Genomic DNA, 22,269 nt, shown 5'->3' on the forward strand with positions numbered 1-22,269 from the left:
TTGCATACCTCTGGCATTGCAAAGTGACTCATGCATTTATGACATCCATTCATTTATGACATCCTGGTTTCATGGAAGTTAACACAACGTGTTGAAGCTGCATTTTTCAAGAAATGACTTAGAAAATGTACGTGATCCAAAATGTTTTGGCTAGGGTGTTGATAAGCACCCCATGCAGTGTATTTCTGTATTGAGAGATTTTGATTGCCTTTTAGTATATTATTTATTTATTCAATTTGTATACCACTTCTCACTGAAGTGCTGGTTTTGAGCACTAAAGCCCATAATGGTTTGGGGCCAAGATATATGAAGAACCATCTGCTTCCATATTGTCCAGCCAGTTCTGGTCATTGAATACTTCTATGGGGACTGTGCTCTTTGTGCCTCTAATGAGTTAAGAAGAGGTGAGCTTTTTGAAGGTGGTGTGTGATGATTCTGGAATAGCTTCCCCCTACAGCAGTGGTCCCCAATCTTTTTTAGGCTGGGGACTGGCAGGGCAACTGCCCCGCCCATGCATCGCGCAGGCGCGGCCCCGCATGAACGATTTCGGCCGCGCATTCACGATGCTGGCCCTGATTCCCTCTTTTTTTTACTGTGGGGGGGGCAGGGAGAGGGAGAGGGAACCGCGGGGAGAGGGAACCGCGGCCCGGCGCCATGGCCTTTGCAGCCCGGCACCGGGCCACAGACCGCAGGTTGGGGACCACTGCCCTACAGGATGAAATTTCTATTTCACTTAGCATTAGTATATTGTTGATGTATTGTTCTGTTGTTGTCCTTGATTGGATGCTCTTGAGTTTAATGTGCATTTTATCTGCTAGGCATCCCTCCTTAATATCACCTTTTTCTCTAACTAAGATGGGATGTTTTGTCTGTATTCCAACCCCCCTTGTTAGAAGTTGTTTTTTTATATATCCTTGTTTTCACTATCTGCAATAATAAAGCAATAGTAAAGTAATAGTAAAGCAGCAGTGAAGTAATAGTAAAGTGGTAGTGAAGCAATAGTAAAGTGGTAGTGAAGCAATAGTAAAGTGGTAGTAAAGCATTAGTAAAGTGGTACTAAAGCAATAGTACAGCAGTGGTACAGCAATAGTAAAGTAATAGTAAAGAATTAGTGAAATAATTGTAAAGTGGCAGTAGTAAAGTGGCAGTCAAGTAGTAGTGAAATAATAGTAAGGTGGCAGTAAAGTGGTAGTAGTACTCAGAAAATGAAGCTGTGTGGCATTAATAGGAAAGTGGCATCCCTCCCTAACATCACCTTTTTCTCTAAGATGAGATGTTTTGTCTGTATTCCAAAACCCCTTGTTAGAAGTAGTTTTTTAAATATATCCTGCTTTTCACTATCTGAAATAGTAAAGCAGTAGCATAGTAAAGTGGTAGTAAAGCAATAGTAAAGTTGTTAAACAATAGTGAAGCATTAGTAAAGTAGTAGTAAAGTGGCATTAGTAACATGGCAGTAAAGTAGTAGTGGTATTAGTCAGTTAAAGCTGTGTAGTTTTAGCAGGAAAGTGCCATCTGCCCACCTCTTTCAATTTTGCAGTAATGGAGCAAGCTGTATGAATGAAGCTAAAGCTTGTATAGGGCAGACAGTAGGGGATAGATTTGGAACAATATTAGCTTTTTGTAGCAGCCCACTTGTACTACTAATCTTAAGCAGTAACTTTTGCATTGGGTGCATGATTTGCTGTTGAAGCTGGCTGCCACGATCTTGTTCCATTAACAACCCAATGAAAATAAATTTCAAAACTAATTATTGTAGGTCACTTAAAAGTTACCATTAATACTTTTTCTGTTCAGACAATTCAGAATCTCCAAGTTATTTGTATTCATTACAGGCATACATTTATTTCTAGTTGTAATGCTTATCTTTGATTTAGTGCTAGACTTTTAGCATTTGGTTTCAAAAGGCAAAGATGTCTTTCCAAGTCTGTTGGCTTAGTAACCAATATCATACACTGGGTGTGCTTACTCTAGTAGCTATTTATTTGTATATCTAAAAATGCAGAGCTGCCTTTCCTAATTGCCTTATTCTCCTTCCTGAGCTGCCTGTAGCTTTTGGACTTCTTATAGCAAGCTATCTTGAAACATGCTTTCTATTGCTGCCTCTGAAGATTGAGGTCATTGCGATGCTGGGAATATTTATCTATTAATACTGTGTAATTTCCGTGGTGATAGTTTACTTCTTGACAGGTATTATATGCAGGACTGGAATTTTGCAGTTGGCTAATCACGTGTGCTGAATTCAGTTTGCTGAGTACAGCTTTCCCCCAAAAGTTCCTTCCACTTTGAAAGGACAATATTGTTTCTGAAAATAACACTGAATCATAGCAGAGTATGAAATAATTAATACCCTCTAGATCAGTGGTCCCCAACCCCCAGGCCAGGGACTGGTACTGGTCTGTGGATCAGTTGGTCACAAATCTTGCTACTCAGGAATCAGATGTTTGATCTTTCTCCCTTGAAGTGCCCAATTACTTTAATTCAACAGCAAATGATTATGTTTTCTATTTGGAAGGCTGTTACCTTTTCTTGAGCAGAGGTGGTGAATTTTTTTTCATTATGCATTTGTTAAATTTTTTCATTTGTTAAAATCCAGTACAGGAGCAATCAGGAATACCCAGCATTACTATAGAGGTGCTTTTTGCCATGTTTGTTGATAGTTATAGTGAAGAAGAAGGCTGGGAGTAGCAGACTTCTAGGTTCTTTAGTGTGGTTAAAGGTTTGATTAGAGTTATTTGGAGTGCCGATGTTGAGGACACTACTTTTTTGGTGGAAACGTTTATTCATTTTATGACAAATATACATGTGTACTTTAAAATATCAGAATTAAAGATGTTCAATAAAGAAGAAATACTTGTCAGCTCTATTAAGGTCACAACACCAAAGACACTGTTGGAAGGATCTATTCTCTTCTGTTACCATAGTTCGGTTTCATACCGAAATTAGGATATAATTTCATGCCTTTAGACTGTAGGTTGGATCCAGAGATTGGTTTCTGCGGCCCAGAGGTCTTTTCCACTGGTGCCAGTGGGAGGAACAATTTTCACTGATTGTACCCTCCTCCTGCATACTTCGACTTTATATCCAGTGGAGCTGTCTCACACTGTTACTGTGCGTTGTTGGAACATTGTTGCTGCTAAAGTGAGTCTAAATTCAATTTAGGGAAGGTTTTTGCTGCAAGTTTTAAGTTTTTACACACAGCATGAAGAATCGTTTGGTGAAAATCCTAGGAACAATTTGGAATAGAGCATTGAAGACTGGAATATTGGAAGAGGCAGTTCACGATTAAGAGATTAAAATGTCTTCATAAATAAGACACACAGAATAACATGAGGCAAGCATATATAGCACCCAATATTAGAATATCTACAATAAGATAAAAATCCCAAACACCTACACAACTGTTTTGTGCTTTATGTGAATCAGAGACAGAAGTTTGGGGAGGGCTTGTAGCAGGGGAATTTTAAGTTAAGCCATGGGAAGAAATCTGTGCAAGCGTTCACAGAGAAGATGGCCGAGCCTAGCAAGGACGCTGGGTTCAGTGCTCACTGCTGACCAGAAACACTTCAGGATCCTATTACTGGGTACATTTGGGGAAGTTACTGAAACTCTGAAATTCTCACGGAGGAATATTAGGAGCAAAGGTCAGCTGGATTGAGGCGGTTCAGCCATGCTTGTTCTGTTAAATCTATCGGCCACCTTTGATTGGTTGACCATGAACTGCTGGCCCACCACCTAACCAGGACAGGGATATGGGGCACAGCTCTTATATGGTTACTAGTAATAAAGCCCGCTGTATGCTGAATACAGCGGGCGCTAGAAACTGACCTTGTCGGGTGGCGGCTCTCTCGGGCGGCTCTCTCGGGCGGCTGTCTTTTGGGGCAGGCGGCGGCTCTCTCGGGCAGGGAGCCCCCGGCAGCCGCGCTCCACGTGACAGCCGGGGGTTACTTCGGGTGGCGGCCTGATGCGGCGAGAGGCGCTTTGCAGTTGCTGGGGCTGGGAATCAGAGGGATCAATCGGCAGGCGCAAAGCGCCTGCCAATTGGTCCCTCCGATTGTCTGTCATGAGGAAGGGTCCAATCCGGACCCTTCCTCATCCCGGACACATCCCGCCCCAGAACGCCTTACTCTTTTATTTAGTCCGTGGCACCCGCGGCGCCATGGGCGGTGTTCAGATGCTCCTTTCTCCATAACCGGACCCAGAGGGTAGCTCTGGGGAGATTAGCTGTCACGCTCCTATCAACTCCCTTGTGGGGTTCCTCAGGGCGCAGTGCTTTCTCACACACTATTCAACATCTTTATATGCCCTGTGGCCCAGCTGGTGCGGAGTTTTGGGCTGGGTTGTCATCAATATGCTGATGACACCCAGCTCTATCTCCTCATGGACAGCTGCCTGGACTCCCCCCTGGATCCATTTGCCAGATGTTTGGAATCTGTGGCTGAATGGCTTAAGCAGAGTCGTCTGAAATTCAACTCCTCCAAGATGGAGGTCCTGTGGCTGGGAAATAGGAGGGCTGGACAGGAAGTGCACTTACCCTTTTTAATTGGGTTTTATTGGGGGTTTTAAATTGTGGATGATTGTAACCCGCCATTAGCCGGTTTCAGGAGTAGCGGGAAATAAAAATTGAAACAACAACAAAGCTTTGGGATTTGAGAGAGGTGGGGAATTCATATAAGCTTAACTGTCAGCTGACTTGTAGGCTGCACATGTGATTGGGGAGTTACCATGACACAGGAAGACTTCTAAATAAGGAAATGAAGGAAAGGCTAGCCCCCAGGTAGGTGAGTGAGAGGTGTTTTTAAAATGTTTAATGGTTTTTAAAATAACTGTTCTATGGTAAATGTTATAATGGCATTTATAAAGGTGGGTGTGATCTAGTCAGAGCTAGTCATTAACTCAAGTCTAATGGATATCAATGGGACAATGAGAAACATATGCTTTCTTATTTAAATAACGGGCCATGGTTGGGCTGGATAGTTGCAAGGATTAGTCATGCCTCTTTAAGGCTAAAACCATGCCTACAGTGTACATTCCTAATGTGCTAGAAGTCGAGCATGTTTGTTTTCATGTGTGGTACGGTTTAGAAAGATACAAGTTCTGAAAATGTCAGCTATTCATTCAGGGTTTTTGCATTCCTGAAATGGTTCTTAAAAGACAACGCCTTGATTATCTGACACTGGAGTAGATGTTTCATGCATTGAATTATTTCTGTGTGTCCTAGGGGGAAATAACAGTTATGCATGCACTTTAAAATATTATGCATAATGTATTATACTATACTCAATCTCTATACTGTAATGAACCTTTTATTTGTCCTGAGCCCAGTCTCATAAATGGCATAAAGGAGGGGCAGGAAAAGGAGTTAATAGGAGGGGCAGGAACTTATCATCTTGCAACACTTATTATTCCTTTCTATTTGGGATTTAAAATCTAACTTGGATTCAGTCATAGAGCTACTCTCTTTGCTGTTAAGCTTATGATGCAAGGAATGGTTGCAGCCATACACTATAGTTCTGTGTAGAATTGTTGTTGTTGTTATGTGCGAAGTCGTGTCCGACCCATCGCGACCCCATGGACAATGATCCTCCAGGCCTTCCTGTCCTCTACCATTCCCTGGAGTCCTTTTAAGTTTGCACCTACTGCTTCAGTGACTCCATCCAGCCACCTCATTCTCTGTCGTCCCCTTCTTCTTTTGCCCTCGATCGCTCCCAGCATTAGGCTCTTCTCCAGGGAGTCCTTCCTTCTCATGAGGTGGCCAAAGTATTTGAGTTTCATCTTCAGGATCTGGCCTTCTAAAGAGCAGTCAGGGCTGATCTCCTCTAGGACTGACCGGTTTGTTCGCCTTGCAGTCCAAGGGACTCGCAAGAGTCTTCTCCAGCACCAGAGTTCAAAAGCCTCAATTCTTTGACGCTCGGCCTTCCTTATGGTCCAACTTTCGCAGCCATACATTGCAACTGGGAATACCATAGCTTTGACTAAACGCACTTTTGTTGGTAGGGTGATGTCTCTGCTTTTTAGGATGCTGTCTAGATTTGCCATAGCTTTCCTCCCTAGGAGCAAGCGTCTTTTAATTTCTTTGCTGCAGTCCCCATCTGCAGTGATCTTGGAGCCGAGGAAAATAAAATCTGTCACTATCTCCATTTCTTCCCCATCTATTTGCCAGGAATTGAGAGGGCCGGCTGCCATGATCTTTGTTTTCTTGATGTTGAGTTTCAAGCCAACTTTTGCACTCTCCTCCTTCACCCGCATCAACAGGCTCTTTAGCTCCTCTTCACTTTCTGCCATTAGAGTGGTATCATCTGCATATCTGAGGTTGTTGATATTTCTCCCTGCAATCTTGATCCCAATTTGTGACTCCTCTAATCCCGCCTTTCTCATGATGTGCTCCGCATACAAGTTAAATAGGCAAGGCGACAGTATACAGCCTTGCCGAACTCCTTTCTCAATTTTGAACCAATCCGTGATTCCATGTTCAGTTCTCACTGTTGCTTCTTGACCTGCATATAAATTTCTCAAGAGACAAATAAGATGCTCTGGTATTCCCATCTCTTTAAGAACTTGCCACAATTTGTTGTGCTCCACACAATCAAAGGCTTTAGCATAGTCAATGAAGCAGAAGTAGATGTTCTTCTGGAACTCCCTAGCTTTTTCCATGATCCAGCGTATGTTGGCAATTTGATCTCTAGTTCCTCTACCTCTTCGAAATCCTGCCTGTACTTCTGGAAGTTCTCGGTCCACATATTGCTGGAGCCTAGCTTGTAGGATTTTGAGCATAACTTTGCTAGCATGAGAAATGAGTGCAATGGTGCGGTAGTTTGAACATTCTTTGGCATTGCCCTTCTTTGGGATTGGAATGTAAACTGACCTTTTCCAATCCTGTGGCCATTGCTGAGTTTTCCAAATTTGCTGGCATATTGAGTGTAGCACTTTTACTGCATCGTCCTTTAAGATTTTGAATAGTTCAACTGGAATGCTGTCACCACCACTAGCTTTATTGTTGCTCAGACTTCCTAAGGCCCATTTGACTTCACATTCCAGGATGTCTGGCTCCAGGTCAGTAACTACCCCACTGTGGTCATCAGGGATGTTAAGCTCGCTCTTGTATAGTTCTTCTGTATAATTTTGCCACCTTTGCTTAATCTCTTCTGCTTCTGTGAGGTCCCTACCATTTTGGTCCCTTATCATACCCATCTTTGCATGAAACGTTCTCTTCATATCTCCAATTTTCTTGAAAAGATCTCTGGTCCTCCCCATTCTATTGTTTTCTTCTATTTGTTTGCACTGTTCATTTAAGAAGGCATTCTTATCTCTTCTAGCTTTTCTCTGGAATTCTGCATTCAATTGGGTGTATCTTTCTCTTTCTCCCTTGCCTTTCACTTCCCTTCTCTCCTTAGCTATTTGTAAAGCTTCCTCAGACAGCCATTTTGATTTCTTGCATTTCTTTTTCTTTGGGATGGTTTTAGTTGCTACCTCTTGTACAATGTCGCGAACCTCCGTCCATAGTTCTTCAGGCACTCTGTCTATCAGATCTAATTCCTTAAATCTATTTGTCACCTCTACTGTATATTCGTCGGGGATATGATTTAGTTCGTACCTGAGTGGCCTAGTGCTTTTCCCTACTTTCTTCAATTTAAGCCTAAATTTTGCAACAAGAAGCTCATGATCTGAACCACAATCAGCTCCTGGTCTTGTTTTTATTGCCTGTATAGAACTTTTCCATCTTTGGCTGCAGAGTACATAGTCAATCTGATTTCTGTGTTGACCGTCTGGTGATGTCCATGTGTAGAGTCGTCTCTTGGGTTGTTGGAAAAGAGTGTTTGCTATGACCATTGTATTCTCTTGACAAAATTCTACCAGCCTGTGCCCTGCTTCATTTTGTACTCCAAGGCCAAACTTGCCTGTTATCCCAGTTATCTTTTGGCTTCCTACTTTAGCATTCCAATCCCCCATGATGATAAGCACATCATTTTTTGGCGTTGCTTCTATAAGGTGTTGTAGGGCTTCATAGAACTGATCAACTTCATCCTCTTCAGCAGCAGTGGTTGGGGCATAGACCTGGATCACTGTGATGTTGAATGGTTTGCCTTGGATTCGAACTGAGATCATTCTGTCATTTTGGGGATTGTATCCCAAGACTGCTTTTCCTACTCTCTTATTGATTATGAAGGCTACTCCATTTCTTCTGCGAATTACTCTGGCCTAATTACACAGAAGTCAGTGGTCTTAGATTGGGGTAACTTCATAGGACTGGAATATAGCATGCTCATGAAGCTCCCTTGCCTAAATAGGATTAACTTTATTGAAGGTTATAGTACAGTACGAAATATGCATAGTAGATGTATTCAAGTGTGGGAGTTTCTAAATTGCTGCTGGGTACCTACGAGCAGGAAAATTTGCACATAAGTAAAAACTCCAGCCTTCCATGTCAGGCAGCAAGTTTCCTTATCACGTCTGGGCAGACGAGTACCAATACAAACCCAGGGAATAGGGATATAACATAGATCAGGTGTCTCCACCCACACCCAGGCCTTTAGATCATTCTGGACGTGGATTAGACTACAAAATTTTTATCTTGGATAAAGTGCTGATCCAGAGGTACAGCGTATTAAAGCAGGCAGCGAATTATTTCCATTAAGTGGATCAATATCTGTTCCTTGTGCTACAATGCTTATAAACTCTTAGCATCTTTCCTACTGCAGTTCTGATTTTATAGCTCTTGTACAGGAATAGTTAAAATAATATGTTCCTCTTTGTTAATTTGACTAGATGAAAAAGAGTTAATAGGAGGGGCAGGAACTTTGTTACTCTAAAATGAACTTTCTGTATGCATTTATCTGCCAGCTGGAACAGTTTTTACTGCTTGGATCAAAAATCAGCAGCATTCTGTATCTCTTCCCCCCCTCAAATGTTATGTATGTATATATGTATGTATATATTTTTGCTTTGGATTACCAAGTGCACAAAAGTGAGAGTTATCCACATGCAACTAAATGGATTAGAACATTGAACAGGCAGTAGGAGAAACATAATAACATGCGTGGGTATTGTTCCTTTCCCTTTGCTCTTTTATACTCCCATGGTTACATTCCAGATGGTTATTTTTGATCGTATCTTGTTGGTAAAGGGGGGAAAATGTAAATTGTTGACAAAAATCCTCAGTGGGCAGCATTTTAAAATAATAATCCATCCTATTTAAATGTTCTTTGTCAATTGTAATGAAACCATAGTAATGGGAGGCAGGACTCCTACTGATTTGTGGTGGTGGTTCAAAGATAGGACTCCAGAATTAGTATTAGGTTGTTGAACGATTTAATACTAGAAATGAATAATCAACCCAACTAAAATTTAGAAAATTTGGCATGTCTCATTTGTGAAAATAGTTTGGTATGCTTAGAGATACAAATCCCTGGAGAGTAGAAGGGAGTAGGGAGCAATGAAAAATGTCAAGTCTCTTTTTTGTTTTAAACCATGATATGTCGATCTCATTAGCATGCCAAAATAGAAGATTTTTCTGTATTATTTCCTTACATCAGCTCTGTAATGGACTGGAATTACTTTGACCTTGAAAATCTAACACACAAAGATTATTTTTATAAGAAATATTTTCCTTTCAGCATTATCTGTAACCACTTCGCATCGCAGAGCGGTATAAATAAAACAGTAAGGGGTGGGGGGAGCTGTCCAGGATGGGGGGCAACGATTGGCCCTTGGCCCCGGACTGACCAGTTGGAAGGCGCAAAGCACCTCCCAACCTGCTCACCCCCCCCACATGGGCCAACTTCGCCCCACGGTGGCCATTTGTCTGCTGGCCACCGAGAGGCAGGCCCAGAGTCCCAGGGAACCTGGGCCGAGAGGGAGAGGCCTTTGTGGCTGGCCCATGAACTGGGGGCAAACCCTTCCCGCGGGGAAGCCCTTGCAGCTCCCCCACACACCCCCAAACCACCGACCCCTCCTCCCTCCTTCTCCCCCATCCTTCCCCCTCTGCCCTGTCCCCTTCCATGACACCCACCTTCCTTCGTTCTTTCGTTCTTTCGTTCTTTCGTTCCTTCGTTCTTTCGTTCCTTCGTTCCTTCGTTCTTTCGTTCCTTCGTTCCTTCGTTCCTTCGTTCCTTCGTTCCTTCGTTCCTTCCTTCCTTCCTTCCTTCCTTCCTTCCTTCCTTCCTTCCTTCCTTCCTTCCTTCCTCCCTCTCCCTCTCCCTCTCCCTCTCCCTCTCCCCCTTTCTCTATGTCTGCCTACCTGCCTGCCTTCCTTCCTTCCCTCTCTCCCTCCAAGGGGAGAGCCCTCCTGCACCCACCCACTGCCCGCTAGCACCCATTGTATTGTTCTTACAGCAGGCTTAACTACTAGTAATTGATATATGTCATTAATGGGTTTCATTTGGACCTCAATTTCTGAGTTGATTTCTGTCTGCTAAGCCTACTAATATGATTTTCCATTTGGTTTACCAAAAGGTTGTTGGTTTCCATTATTGACTGTTTTTTCCCTACTTTCCAACTGGAAAGAGGAGTATTTAGAACCTTCCTTAGGTTTGTAGCAGATCTATCTCTATCCTTGGGTTTATTTGTAATTGTGTTTGAATATTTTGTTTAAATATTTTTGTAAGTATTTCAGTTATTACTGTAGTAAGGTATACAGAATGCATTTCATACACTTTCGTACACATTTTGTTTTGATAAATCAGTATTGTAGATAAACTGGATCCTGCAATTCGCTTGTTCTAGGATGATGGACCCTTGTACATACATTGCAGATTTCCCCCACTTTCCCTTCTCCCAAGAAGTCTTTTCTGACCCTGGCAAAGATGATTCCAAAAGTTAGGACCACGGAGTAAAAGCCACAAAGGCCAGCAGGCTACAGAGGAGAAGGTAAAGGCAATGGAAATGGCCATTGTTTCCAAAATAGTATCTGGCTTGAAAATTTCCAAAATGTTTATCAAAGCTCTTGAAAATTTTGAAGATGATAGTTCTTATGATGCAAGAACTTTTCCTTCAAAGGGGAAAAAAATCCACAAACAAGAACTCTTTTTCTGTTAGATTCAAATCTTAGTAGCACTTTAAAGGCTAACAAGAATTTGGGTGTGTGAGCTTTTGAGAATCAAAGCATCTGCTGTCAGATGAACTTTGTCTCTTGGAAGGTCATGTTAGGACCCAATGGACTTAAATCTAGCTCTTCTGCTGCAGGCAACACAACTACTCTATGAAGCTGTCTTTTCCTATTGGTCATAATGATCTGCATGCTTGTTTTTTGTCCCAGGTTGCTGCTGTTCTAGCAGTGTTGGGGATGGGGCAGGGGCTGGGTTTTCACAGTATTTCCCAGTCAGTTGGGCTAAGTCATGTTTCTTCTGGGAAGCCAGTTATTTCCTCTCAGTTTAAATTTATGTGAAGAGAAAAACACTCCTGTTAGCTGAGTCAATTGTATTGTTTTGGAAATGGGGAGGTTTCACATTTTGCCATGTGGCAATTTCTTTGCAGCATAACTAGAATTATAGATCTGGAAGGGATCTCCAGGGTCATCTAGTCCAACCTCCCCTGCACAATGCAGGAAACCTGCCGATGCACAGTGACCTCAATTCCATGCCCATATGATGCCTCCCCCCCATAGAATCCCTGGCCAATCTGGCCGGGTGAAATTCACCTTCTGACCACGAAGTGGCAATCAGCATTCCCCTGGGCCTGCAATAAAGAACCGCAGAGCAAAGCACTGACACAACCTTCCCTGTCCTCCCACTCATAATCTGCCTAAGTTCGCAGAATGAGCCTTTCTGTGAATTTTTCACATAGGAAATTCCATAAATTACTCATTTGGTGTTACAATTTACATATGATTGATATAAAATGTATTCTTATCAAAATAATCCTGAAATCTAAGACTTAAAGCACAAACAGAGCATCTCCCACATGCATGATTTCTAATAGGAAGGGCTGTACCATCTAATCCTATTTGTTGCTGAAGAGGATCTAAGTTGGTTTCTGGCCAGTATATCTCTTAAATTTCTCTGGGGCAGCTGAAAACAACTCTGCTCCACCCTCTATATCAGTGGTCCCCAACCTTTTTACCACTGGCGACCGGTCAACGCTTGACAATTTTACTGAAGCCGGGGGGGGGGGGTAGTTTCTACCTAGGGACATCCCCGCCACCGCCTGAGCCCCTGCTCCACTTGCTTTCCCACCGGCACCCCTGACTTCCCGCCGCCCACTGGGGGGCGCTGCCAGCAGCAGTTGTGCAGTGCTATGCCGAGGGGGAGCCCCAGCCACGGCGGCCACTGGAGAGCACCAAAGGTGAGCTGGTGGCAGAGTGGCAGAGTGGCAGGGCAGCCCCGAGGCAGCAGCCAGGGAGGAGGACGAGGAGGAGCCATGGCCCAGTACCAACTGATCCACGGACCGGTCCCCGTCCCCTGACCGGGGGTTGGGAACCACTGCTCTATATGACATCCTTTTAAGTACTTGAAGATGGTTATCATATCACCTCTCAGTCATCTTATCTCCAGGGTAAACAGGCCAAGTTCCCTCAACCTTTCCTTATATGACTGGGCCTACAAACCCCTCACCAGCTTTGTTACCCTTCTCTGGACACATTCTGTATAGGCATTAGGGTTGGATGCTTCGGCATCAAAAGTGGCCGTTCGCGCCCGAAGTAGCCAGCACCGAGTCATGAGGGGAGGGAGGCACAGTTGGTGGCACACCAGTTGGCGCACACACGCAGGCACAGAGCTCTATGCCTGAGTATGTGCGGCTACTGGTGCGCCGCTGCCCGCACCTCGTCCCCCCCCCCCCCGCGACGTGGAGCTGCCTCCTTTGGGCGTGAATGGCCACTTTTGATGCCGAAACGCCCAACCCTAATGGTGATTTTGTTCATTTGCATTAATTACTTTCAAAAGAATGCTTATTCAAATGAGTTTCCTCATAATCCATTCATAGTCCAACACAGCTAATCAGAGTCCAACCAGAGCCCAAGGGCCCTCCACCATTCACTGCACTAACAGAAAAAAACAGAATCACAATGCAGAAAAGCTGAGTTACCGATTGTTAAATGTTAAATTATGAACTGTGTTATCCAATAAAAGTTCCCATTGTTAAAGATGTTATTATATCTCTAAGTCAAGATGTTTATTGTATTGCATTGTACTATGAAAGTTCCTAATGTGAACTGCCCTGAACCAAAAAGGAGGGCAGTATATAAATACAATATATAAAATAAATAAAATGTGTAGTTTGTATATTATTTAAATGGTCTTAAAGGTAGATCATGGCTAGCAAGGCAGTGCATTTACCTTAGCAATAGGAGTTTGTTCATTATCCAAGTAAATATTTTTAGTTCTTCCTGCAAGCGAGTGTATGTTTTTCCAGAAGATAAAAAAATGTTGGTGAAATTGTCCTTCCCCAATCTACTTTTGAGCTTAGCTTTAAAGTTCTGTAGGCGAAAAATCCATCCGTTGCTGTTCTAAGATCTGCAGTCCAATTAGTCAGAATTTGCTATTCTGATCATTCATGTCACAAGTAGTGTGGCAAGTTCAAAGTTCATAAACCTCTTTCCTGACCTCCTAACTCTATTTCTTAGCTTCTATTGCAGCAGGCTGCTCATGAAGGAAATCAAGCATTTCTGTTGTAAATTGGTATTGTGAAACTTTCCAAGTTGTTCCTCTGGAGCTCTTTTGTTTCATCTTACCATTCCCCACCTTTCTGTTAGTATTCTATCCGTTCCTTTTGAGTTGTTCAGGGGATCAGCTCCTGTATCCGTGTATGTGAATGCGTATATCAGGAATATATCAGGAATCTGAAAGGCCACGAGAAGCACCATTACTAGAACACTCACAGCAGATGAATAACATATCATTTAACCCCAAGGGTCCAGTGCCTGGAGACAGCATCCTACCAGTCTCTTTAGATGAAGCTGTTACTCTTGCTGGATCAAGTCAGGGCAGTTGTTGAAGCCTTTGGCTATTGTAGCTATTATGTTTAAGATGTGGGTTTTCCACAGAGACTTCTCATCTTCATAAGCAAGAAATATTTTTTCCTGTATTAGTGTTGAGGTATTGGTCCTGAATTATTTTTATTGAATCTGAACACTTCTTTGTCACTATTAGTGCCATCCTAATGTCTCTGACTGCATGCCTGTGGATATAGAGGGGGGTACGTTTGCTTAAGATGGCACTACATTGCTGTAAAAGTTTCCCTTAGCTTTTGTTTGGATTCGGCACACCAGTGTTTGTAGTTATTTTCACCTTGGGGATCAGATCAACCTGTCTTTGTCTTGCACCTTATGCCATACCTTTCTTTCTGTTTCCAGAAGGTTTCGTAGTCAGAGATAGATCATGCATTTTTCACCTGTGATTTCATGTCGACTCTTTTAGCTATTGGCCCTTGCATGATTGCTCAAGATCATATTTCCTTTAAAAGCAGTCTTTTCCCTTCCAGGGCTTTGTTTGGATTGACATTTGAGCTTTCACTGCCTCCATCATATTTCAGAATCTGCAAGGTTGTTTAGTTAAAGGTATTATCTCAAGGCATCTGCAATATGGAGAAGTTTGTAGTATAGTTGAAACATAACATAGGTCTGGAGTTTGCAGAAGATTTACAGTAAAGGAAGAATTTTGATTAGCAGAGTGTCTTCCCTGCATTTGTGACCTTGCATTTTATGGTTATCACTTATGCTTAAAGAAAAATAACAGTGACTTCTGTTTTACTGTTTTGGGTAATTTGAGAGTACTGTGATTTCACTTTTGCCATCCAATCAGTTGCCTAAGTTAGCGATCCCCAACCTGTGGGCCGCAGACCTCATATTGTCCTTTGACTAATTGGACGTGGGCCCCGAAGGACGCCTTCTCCCCCCCGGCCCTTTACTTCACCCCCCCGACCCTTTACAACACACTTCGGGTGTCATTGTCTCCCATCACTCCCAGATGGGACTATCTCGTTGCAGAGAAACAAGCTCAGGGTTCCCATTGATTTGTCATTGTCATGAGTTAAAATTTCCATGAAAATAAAATGTTCCTTATGTTCATTTTTGTGGCGTGTCTGTATCTTATTTTGAAGGGATGTTTAAACATTACCATAGCGATCAGAGAGCGTTAGGGCGGTGGTTGAGAGTAGAGGAGTAAACTACCCCCCCACCGGGCCTCAGTAAAAGGCGTTGAGTGGTCCTCGGTGATAAAAAGGTTGGGGACCACTGGCCTAAGTGACATCTATTGATTTTTTTACAGTATGCACAGAGACATGCAGCCAATAGGGATAATCCAATAAAATACCTTTGCACGTATAATTAGGGCTTCCTAGTTACCATCTGTTGTTGGAGAAAGAGCCCTTTCTGCAAATATAGTTTTATCTGCCATAGTGGATAGTGGGAACCGAATGTGCATGCTGGCTCTGGATCATAGCTGCTGTGGGATTATGATTATACACTGAATGGTTAATGTTACCTTATGCACCAGGACCCCGGCATACATTTTCGCAGCTTCATTAGCATGTGGAATACAATGTGTAGCTTATGTTTTGGTATTTAGAATATGCAACTGAAACATTTTTAAAGCATTGATCACTGTGTAGTGCCCAAGAGCACACATGAAATTAGCACCTTACTTGTCAGCACCTGACCTGACTGCTGTGATCCATGCAATGGTCATCTCCAGATAAGACTACTGCCATTCACTCTGTGCAGGGCTACCCTTGTATCTGACTTGGAAACTTCCAACTAGTCCAAAATGCGATAGCTAGACTCTTCACAGAAATCAGGTCCAACTCATATCCAACCAGTACACTTCCACTTGCATTGGCTCCAAATTGAAGACTGAATCAAGTTAAAATTCTGGTTTTCGCCTTTAAAGCCCTGGGGTTGTTCCCGGCTCCAGGGAAGCGCACCTGGCCTCGACTAGGGCCAGGACCTTTTCGGTCCTGGCCCCTACCTGGTGGAACAAGCTCCCAGGAGATCTGCGGGCCCTGCCTGAACTTCCAGCATGCCGCAGGGCCTGCATAATGGAGTTATTCTGCCAGGTTTATGGTTGAGGCCAGGGCATACTGGCCTCAAACTGGCCTCAAACTGAAGAAGATCAGTTTGGGGTCTCCCCCGGTGTTAGGCATTAGTTAGGCCATTACCATCTTGGCCCCTCTTTCCACCCTCACTTGAGGTAGTTGTGGGCTGGATTATTGTGAAATTCTGCCGTGTTTGTGCCAGTTTGTATTTGTTTTTTGTCCTGTTTTAATGGGGTTTTATTGGTTTTTTTTATTGGACATTTTATAACCCACCATGAGCCGGTCTCGGGAGTGGCGACAAATAAATAAATAGATAAACAATCAAACAAATAATAAATGGTATGGGACCTTCTTACCTTAGGATTGTCATTACACCCCTCAAAGACAATTTCAATTGAGCACTCAGAACTTGCTCAGCGTCCCTGACCCCAGAGAAATAAAACTGGCCTCAACCAGAGCCAGAGCCTCCTCATCCCTGGTGCCAGCCTGGTGGAACGCTCTTTCGCATGAGATCGGGGCCCTGTGGGGTTTAAAACTGTTGTGCAGGGGGTGTAAAACATAAGTGTTCCACCAGGCTTATGGTTGATGGATAAACATATACCATTAATAAACTTGACCTTCCTACGCAAATGAAGAATGCCTGGACATGATCTCAGATAACTGAGTATGCTCTCGATAGTATGAGCACTTTATTCTCCTTCCTCTCTGAATAGAGGAAAGGCAGGTATTAATTTTAAATGTTAGAATTTTAATTTGTTGTAAAATGTAACAGTTCTAAGCTGCCCATGGGCTAGGGTAGCATATAAATTTGAGAAATAAATAAAATAAAGCATCTCATGCCCCTTCATATTATGAGCAATTTTGCTTGTGTGTGTATGTCACATCCGAATGCAGTCCCTGTGTCTCCTCTCTGACCAAGAGGTTAGGCACTTTTTAAAATTAATTAAATAAAAGATTAGATACTTATGCAATGCTAGAAAAAATATGTAATAGTCCTCAAGAAGGCCTATCAGGTTCTCTCCCTATTAATTCTTAGGCACGTGGTAAAAAAACTTGCAAAAGCATCTGATTCATTTTAAAAAATGCTAGTGGCTTTAAGCTTTTAAAAAAAGAAATAATATATGATGCAAGCCACTTAGGTAGATAGCTTCAAGCTTAAAAGGCAGGAGAATACAAAAGAAGTAAATCTGCTGGATCAGACAACTGGTCTTTATCACTAACAGGGTGATACAAACAGACCATGGATACTTACATGTAAGACAAGATAAAGATATCCCGCGGTTGGTCCTCAGAATGTGGTAATCACTTGTATTTTTACTGTAATAATGACAGTACAGAATAGAGCATCAATATTTAATCATTTCCCAGCTGTTCAGTTGTGTTGAGGTGGAGGATTTCTGCCCACCATATGCCATTTGCTAATGAAAAATGAATAATGCTAGAAACTTCTGGGGATGCATGATATGCTGTATTCCAGTAGCATCATCTTGCTCCACAGATGACAGTAGGAACAGTCATGTACCTGTATGCTATGAAAATATTCTGCTGATGTCTGAAGAACTGCTGTTCTTAAAGGTGCAGGAATAGATCAGTCTGGTTTCTCGGTCAGTTGGCAACCGTAGAATCTAATTTGAAACACTGAGGATTCTAAATATGTAAAAGAGGGAATTTCAGCAGGTTCGGCATTTCTTCGGTCTGCATGCTGAGCTTCCACCTGCTGAAATTCTTTTTTCTACGCAGCTGCTTTCAGAAGCTCTGCATAAGTACATGAGGGTGCAGGCCTCCGAAACCAGAATGGAACGTCGTTCCTTAATTCACTTTGCTTGATACTCTTGCCAATTCCTGTTCTCAGCACTTGAAGGGTTGATGTATCTATGGCTTTTCCCTTCTTGATTGTGGTTAAGAAAGAAGGAGAAGAATGTATTTCTAGCAAATGATACATTGTTTATGTTGTTTATTTTAAGGGATGGTGGTCTGGTAGAATAGACCAGATAGAGGCCAGATGTCCATACAGTTCATCACATCTGATTCAAGAATCTTAAGAGTGGGACTCCAGAGGCAAAGGGGATGATAAATATAGAGAACAGCAGGTGTCCATTAAACATCAAGTTATTTATTACAGAAATACGGTATAAAAGAGGAATCCAGTGGTTGTCATCATTTCCACACCAGATTTCAGTTCTTAATATCTTATAAACCCATCCCCTGGCTGGGGATTTTCCCTGATGGGAGGTAGTCAGCGATTTCCATTTTCTCATTTGCTTGCATAGTTAGTATTTAATGTCTGTCATCTTTCCATTGCCTGCTTCAGACACCTGTATTTTCCCCCTCAGTCTAGGCTTCTGGCACATAATCCTATAGGTTGTCAGGCAGAGACCTTGTGTACACATAAAAGTGTTATTTTTGTTAAATTCCTTATTACTTTGCCAATTGTAAGGAAAGAAAGTACTTGATACATCTAGCTATGCCAAGTTTTCTCTCTCATTTTTTCCTTAGGAAAATGCATTAGCGTTCCACCATCATTATTATAGTTGTAAGTAAATGTTGTTAGTCATTCAGACTACAAGAAAACCACAAAGCCATATAAATATAATTGTAAAACACAATACAATTAAAACATGTCATTATTTGTGAACAAGGGAAAGACATTTATTTATCTATTACATTTGTATACTGCTCTTCCCCTAAGGGTGGTTCTTACTGAAGAATTATGTATTTTAATGGAAGCGGCACAAAACCTGGCAACCTGTATTGTTACCTGAGTGCTCTGATCACTTAACAACTTCGTCCAATTTGTATTGAATGCAGTGGCCATAAATAATTATTTGATCTATTCACGAGAACATAATTCTAGCTATGTGCCTGTGATCTGAAGCCTTCTCTTAAATCTTCTGTCTTTTGGAAAGTGATTGGATCACCCACTTGTGTACATATTCCACAGTCCACCTTAGTATGGCGGGCATTCATTCATTCATTCATTCATTCATTCATTCATTCATTCATTCATTCATTCATTCATTCATTCATTCATTCCTAGGCTGCCTTTCCAGAGACCTGTTTTCTGTCTCTTATCTGTTGGGCAGCTGAGTGATTATAGTGAACTGTGAAGTCTGCACAGAAGATTATCGGATTCTATCACAAAGGAGATGTACTTTTCAGAACAAAGCCAATGCTTGCTATACATGAAGGATTAGAATTAGCAAGACTGCTTCCACATGCATGTTAGCTGAAACCTGCTAGGATCTGTACCCTAGCCTTTTCTGGGATCTACCTCCAGGATCCGACAAGGTACCATTATCTTGATTCCAAGAGTCTGCAGCGCTACCTATTGCAAGCATAATTTCAGATTGCAACCAGGCTGTGAACTGCACGGAGCTTTTATTCCAATCCCAGGTCGATTCAGTCCCTGCCCTCTACACAGAATGCGATTTCCGTTTGGATTTGGGGTGATTTAAATTTTCCTTCTGCAGCAAGAAGGATTGATCCGGAGTGACCCTACCTTTATTGTGCAATATCTTAGAGTGCTTTTAATCCTCAATATATTTAAAAATTGCATTCTTTTCATAGCATCATAGAATCATAGAGTTGGAAGGGCCCATTCAGGCCATCTAGTCCAACCCCCTGCTCAACGCAGGATCAGCCCTAAGCATCCTAAAGCATCCAAGAAAAGTGTGTATCCAACCTTTGCTTGAAGACTGCTAGTGAGGGGGAGCTCACCACCTCCTTAGGCAACCTATTCCACTACTACTCTGAACTACTCTGACTGTGAAATTTTTTTTCCTGATATCAAGCCTATATCGTTGTACTTATAGTTTAAACCCATTACTGCGTGTCCTTTCCTCTGCAGCCAACGAAAACAGCATCCTGCCCTCCTCCAAGTGACAACCTTTCAAATACTTAAAGAGGGCTATAATGTCCCCTCTCAACCTCCTTTTCTCCAGGCTGAACATTCCCAAGTCCCTCAACCTTTCTTCATAGGGCTTGGTCCCTTGGCCCCAGATCATCTTCGTCGCTCTCCTCTGTACCCTTTCAATTTTATCAACGTCCTTCTTGAAGTGAGGCCTCCAGAACTGCCCACAGTACTCCAGGTGTGGTTTGACCAGTGCCGTATACAATGGGACTATGACATCTTGTGATTTTGATGTGATGCCCCTGTTGATACAGCCCAAAATGGCATTTTCCTTTTTTACCGCTGCATCACACTGCCTGCTCATGTTTAGTTTACAATCCACAAGTACCCCAAGGTCTCGTTCACACACAGTGTTACCTAGAAGCGTATCCCCCATTCAGTAGGCATGCTTTTCATTTTTCTGACCCAGATGCAGAACTTTACACTTATCTTTATTAAATTGCATCTTGTTCTCATTTGCCCATTTTTCCATTGTGTTCAGATCTTGTTGAACTCTGTCTCTATCTTCTGAAGTATTTGCCAGTCCTCCCAATTTGGTGTCATCTGCAAACTTGATGAGTAGTCCCTCCACTCCCTCATCTAGATCATTAATAAATATATTAAAAAGTACCGGGCCGAGCCCTGAGCCCTGAGGTACCCGCTACTCACCTCTCTCCAGTCTGATGAAACACCATTGACAACAATCCTTTGAGTGCGGTTCTCTAACCAATTTCCTATCCACTTATCCATCAGAACATCATGGGGAACCTTATCAAAAGCTTTACTAAAATCTAAGTAAATGACATCAACCGAATTTCCACGATCCTGCAAACCTGTTACTTGGTCAAAAAAGGAAACCAGGTTGGTCTGACAGGACCTGTTGGAGACAAATCCATGCTCACTTCCTTGGATCACCAAATTGCCCTCCAGATGTTTGCAGATCGCTCCCTTTAATATCTGCTCCATTATCTTCCCCACAGCAGAGGTCAGACTCACTGGTCTGTAGTTTCCCGGGTCATCCTTCCTCCCTTTTTTGAAGATCGGAATAACGTTTGCTCTCTTCCAGTACTCCGGGACATCTCCAGTCCTTAAGGAGGTCCCGAAGATGATGGACAAGGGCTGTGCAAGTTTTCTGGAAAGTTCTTTAAGCACTCTCGGGTGTATTTCATCCGGCCCAGGGGATTTGAACTCATCCAGTGCAGCTAAATGCCTCTCGACAACCTCTCTATCCATGTTAACCTGCCACCCAGACACTATCCTTTGGCTACTGCCATCCCTAGATGTGCCTAAACCCTTTGACCAGTGGGGAAAAAAAGATGTATAATAGGCCTCTTGAGCCTCTTGTGGCGCAGAGTGGTAAGGCAGCCGCCTGAAAGCTTTGCTCATGAGGTTGGGAGTTCGATCCCAGCAGCCGGCTCAAGGTTGACTCAGCCTTCCATCCTTCCGAGGTCGGTAAAATGAGTACCCAGCTTGCTGCTGGGGGGTAAACGGTCATGACTGGGGAAGGCACTGGCAAACCACCCCGTATTGAGTCTGCCATGAAAACGCTGGAGGGCGTCACCCCAAGGGTCAGACATGACTCGGTGCTTGCACAGGGGATACCTTTACCTTTAATAGGCACTAAGCCTTTCTGCTTTCTCTGCATCTTTCGTTAGAGTTTGTCCATCCGCACCCAACAGTGGGCCTATTGCCTCCTTTACTTTACATTTGCTCCTCACATAACTGAAAAATCTTGAACTGAAAAATTTTTCCTTTTACAATGGGCTTCCCTGGCCAATCTTAGCTCACTCTCAGCTTTGGCCTTTCTGATGAAAATCACTTTGTGACTTGCTGAGGGATAACTTCTAGCGCCCTGTCATGTTTAATTTAAGATAATGCTCAGTCAGCAAGGAAGGAGCTATTTGGCTGCATCTTGAGCCAACTACTCACATTCTTTTTCTTTTATTAACCCCCCCGCAGTGGATCTACTAGAGGTTTTCAATAAGAAAATGCATATTGCTTAGATATTTGAAGTGTATGCTCGAGTCTCACCACCACAGACATACAGAGGAATAAATTCTCTTTAGTATTTTACAAATTAAACAAGCTTGCCATGAGATTTTGGTTTGTGTAAACTTGTACAAGGCAAATATTTCTTTACACGCTTCCTGTGAAAACATTGGTGAAAGACTGCAGTAGATACAGCGTGCTTAGCACTGAGTTACTGAGAGGATCTCATAGGAATTACTGGCAGTGTTGAAGTTGCAGTCCAATAAATGAGTATTAAGTATGGCTGTTTAATACATAATTGTCATCACATTGTCAACTGAGAATAATCCTGTTCCTAGTGAAACCATTGCATACTGGGGCTGTCACCATTTTCAGGAGCATCAGGCTGCCTATCTATTGTATTATCTGAGGGAAAAATCAGTACTATA

The 22,269-nt window shown here is 42.6% G+C and overlaps 1 protein-coding gene and 1 long non-coding RNA gene across 39 annotated transcripts in view; one reads left to right on the forward strand and one right to left on the reverse strand.

Moving 5' to 3' along the window:
• The window catches only part of DST (dystonin), a 404,883-nt gene that overhangs the window by 66,141 nt on the left and 316,473 nt on the right, over positions 1 to 22,269 (forward strand). The window lies entirely within an intron of this gene.
• On the reverse strand, positions 13,024 to 17,578 carry LOC143844653 (uncharacterized). Its single transcript, XR_013234086.1, has 3 exons — positions 17,486 to 17,578; positions 17,216 to 17,280; positions 13,024 to 13,771 (listed from the first exon to the last, which is right to left on the reverse strand). It is a non-coding gene; the product is annotated as an uncharacterized LOC143844653 (long non-coding RNA).

Source organism: Paroedura picta, chromosome 1 (assembly GCF_049243985.1).
Source record: "Paroedura picta isolate Pp20150507F chromosome 1, Ppicta_v3.0, whole genome shotgun sequence".
Classification (NCBI taxonomy): Eukaryota; Metazoa; Chordata; class Lepidosauria; order Squamata; family Gekkonidae; genus Paroedura; species Paroedura picta.